Source organism: Limulus polyphemus, unplaced genomic scaffold, assembly GCF_000517525.1.
Source record: "Limulus polyphemus unplaced genomic scaffold, Limulus_polyphemus-2.1.2 Scaffold5244, whole genome shotgun sequence".
NCBI lineage: Eukaryota > Metazoa > Arthropoda > Merostomata > Xiphosura > Limulidae > Limulus > Limulus polyphemus.
Genome location: NW_013670854.1, coordinates 34405 through 38595, shown reverse-complemented (window position 1 = coordinate 38595; position 4191 = coordinate 34405).

Here is a 4191-nt window from a genome sequence, read left to right as displayed (position 1 = left end):
CTTGTACATTTTATTCCTTTACAGTTTCTGTGACTTAATTTAGTAATGAAAGTCACGTGCCTACTGTTGTGAAAGACATGATTTTCTTAGTGCCTTATTGGTAATTGTGCAGTATGTTCAATGAGACTGTCAGCAGAGCTAGCAAGAATGATTGATGCTCAACATTTAGGAACACCCTGGTTTTGTTACATAGTAGGAGCTCACCTCAGAATTTTCCTGAAATATGTACATCAATATTATTGCTATAAAAACTTTATAAATATAAAATATATATATATAATATATCAGACCAAATTGAAGTCAAATAAGAATTAATTTTTTTTTTTTGCTAATCTAACTAGTTCAGATAGACTTATCTTACTTATTGAAGAAGTAAAGAAATATAATTAGATACAGAGAACAAATAGTTTGTTAGATTTTTTGACATTTGAGATCTCATATTCAAGGTGATGTTGGTGTACATGTATCTCAGCAGTTTTTTCTCTAAAAATATTGGAGCAGCTGTACTACTTTTATGCACTTTAGGTCAAAGGTTCAACTGAGAAAGACACACTTTGAATAAAACTATCCACAGCCACACATTATCAGTTGTTAAAACATTACATGAAAATGGTCAGCTCTGTTAGATCCTTTAATTACATGAAAATGGTTAGCTCTGCTAGATCCTTTAATTACATGAAAATGGTCAGCTCTGTTAGATCCTTTAATTACATGAAAATAGTCAGCTCTGTTAAATCCTTTAATTACATGAAAATGGTCAGCTCTGTTACATCCTTTAATTATATGAAAAAGTTCAGCTCTGTTAGATCCTTTAATTACATGAAAATGGTCAGCTCTGTTACATCCTTTAATTATATGAAAATGGTCAGCTCTGTTAGATCCTTTAATTACATGAAAATGGTCAGCTCTGTTAGATCCTTTAATTACATGAAAATGGTCAGCTCTGTTAGATCCTTTAATTACATGAAAATGGTCAGCTCTGTTAGATCCTTTAATTATATGAAAATGGTCAGCTCTGTTAGATCCTTTAATTGCAAAATACGGATACTTGATAACGTTTATGAAGTGATATTTACTCAAGTACGTGAGGATTCAATCTTAGAAATAAAGTTAACTATACTGAAAAAAAAATACTCTTATAGAAAGAACTCAAAAACACTAGCTGAGGAATAAAGGTTGGTCTTAGTAGAGCTCTGGATTTCAGAACTGGTGAGCAACGTTTGATCTTTGAAATACCACAAAATATTCCTGCAATGTCAGTTGTGGATGCATTATAAGAGTGACAGTTAATCATTTAACATGGACGGTGGGTTGGTGCTGCTGGTAAGTAGTTCAAAATTAGACACAATGGCAGATACCCTTAATTGATTTGCCATAGATACAAATTGTTAAAGTAGTAGTTCTTAAAAAATGATATCTGAATATTGATGTAATGGTTGTTCTGTAGAAGGTTTGAACTCCTAAACTTTCTCCCAAACTATATGATTATTCTGTAAGGGATCAGTATGTTTTTGTACCATTAATTCTGTAGAGGATCAGAATATTGTTGTATTGGGTGTTCTTTATAAGATCTGAATATTGTTATGTTGGTTCTTCTTTATAAGATCTGAATATTGTTGTGGTGGTGTTTCTTTATAGGATCTGAATATTGTTGTGGTGGTGTTTCTTTATAGGATCAGAATATTGTTATGTTGGTGGTTCTTTATAGGATCGGAATATTGTTGTGGTGGTGGTTCTTTGTAGAATCGGAATATTGTTGTGGTGGTGGTGGTTCTTTATAAGATCTGAATATTGTTAAGTTAGTTATTCTTTATAGGATCTGAATATTGTTGTGGTGGTGTTTCTTTATAGGATCTGAATATTGTTGTGGTGGTGTTTCATTATAGGATCAGAATATTGTTATGTTGGTTGTCTTATACAGAAGCCACCCAGTGGCACAGCGGTATGTCTGCAGACTTACAATGCTAGAAACCGGGTTTCGACACCCGTGGTGGGCAGAGCACAGATAGTCCATTGTGTAGCTTTGTGCTTAATTCCAAACAAACAAACTTATATAGAATCTGAATATTGTTGTGTTGGTTGTCCTATATATATATGTAGAGGATCTGAATATTGTTATGTTGGTTGTCTTATACAGAATCTGAATATTGTTGTACTGGTTATTCTTTATAGGATCTGAATATTGTTATACTGGTTATTCTGCACAATAATTGTATTTTTGTACCAGTTGTTTTGTAGATCTTACGAATAGTTTACATAAAAGTGATGAGCGAAGTTGTATAAAACCTGAATCTCAAAAAAATATTACACTATTAATTTTTATGTTTCGTTTTTATACGTTTTACACGTCAGCTTTGACTGTTATATTATAACAGAAGTACAATAAATCTAAACTTAAATCTTAGTAGGATTCAACTTGACTATAAGGATAATTCACATATTAAATAAATAATTTTTCCTCAATTTCAGTACAAGCCAGCCTAACATTCAAGAGGAAAACTTTCCAAGCTTTCCTACTTAGTTCAATATGTCTATTATTAATTAAAGGTCCTAAAACAAAACACATGTTAAAGATATGATGGATTTTCATTATTTATCAAACATGAAGTATATGTTACGTGCCATGTGAGTTAGAGCAAAATAAGTCATATATATATATATATATATAAAGAAAAACGTTATGTGTAACCTATCTCTGTGGGTATAAGAAACAAGTCCTTTCTTCTATCGTATCTCTGTGTAAATAAAACAAAAGTCATCCTTTATATCGTATATCTTTAAAACACAAGTCATCACTTATATCTATTTTGGATATAAATTGCATCAACATCCTCACGTAGGATATCCGGTGTGGAAATAACATACTAGACTCCCTTTCTATCCTTTGAGAGAGGAGGTCACGTGACGTCATAGTTCTACAAAGTGGCACCAGATAGCGGATAGTTCCAAGATGTGTAACTTATGGGAGTGTTGCTAAGGTGGCTAAAGTGTCATTTAGGATGGCTTGTTTTGTTTATTTTATGATCCATAGGCAGATGTTTGTTACGTAGTTCACAAGCATAGCACCAGAGGGTGTTCTAGATCAATAGATATCAAGGTGTCTCCACATGTGATTACGTCATACTGAACATTTTTATGTTTTACACGTATGTCTTACTCTGTGAATGTTTATACACTACAGTATATGCAGAGACATATCAATATGCTAACAATCTACGTATTGGACTATTTCTTGTTCAAACCCTATATATGTATCACTAATTATGACGCGGTACAGTTCGATTGGAGGATTTACATATATGACTACAGTAGTTTCTCTAGAGATTGCTAAAATTTCTGTCACGATATTAATTTTGAATTATTATTATGGCCAACTTTATTATTTCACTTCAATAATAAACAGTGTTTTAATACTGAAAAGTTAACATTTTGTTAGAATTGGATTAAATGATTTACTCGTATATTTATTTAATTAGAATTTAGTCCTAAAACGGACTATTTTTTCTTGCCAACATTCAAACTATATATATATATATCCATACACAATAGATCTATGTAGCCCTGAAAAGGGTTATTGAACATACGTAAAATGTCCAAACTCTACATATAACTACAATGTAGTACAGTTTTACAAACGACCGTAGATGAAACAAATACATATTGACTTGTGTAATCTTCCTGGATTATCTATGATATAAACTAAGAGAAATAACAATACTTACCATTTTGTCACATCAGGTTTCAGTATATCATTTTAATTTATGCATACGACACGGTCTGTATTACTGAACTATCCCTATGCATGGACTTTCTTCAAATGACGTTGGCTGTGACATGTATCACAGTGGAGAGTCGAGGGTCAGTCCCAACAATTCTGAGGCCCTACTGATACTGAAAGGTCAGTCGCGTGACATACATGACTCACAGGTTAAAGCCCATGCTGCATTCCAGGAATACTGAACGTGCTGATTCGAGTGTGTTATGCTCGTAGCAGACACTTGTATTATTGAAAATTTAAAGTTTATTATAAGCAGTCTGCACGTTTGGTTATAATTAATCACGTTTGCATTGCAGAAAATGAGTGGACAGATGTTTCGTATAATCGAAACGACGTTATTTGTTTTATATACGATAAAAGTCTGCTTTTTCATCATATTTCACAATCTACATTATTGTTACTATCTGCTTGTT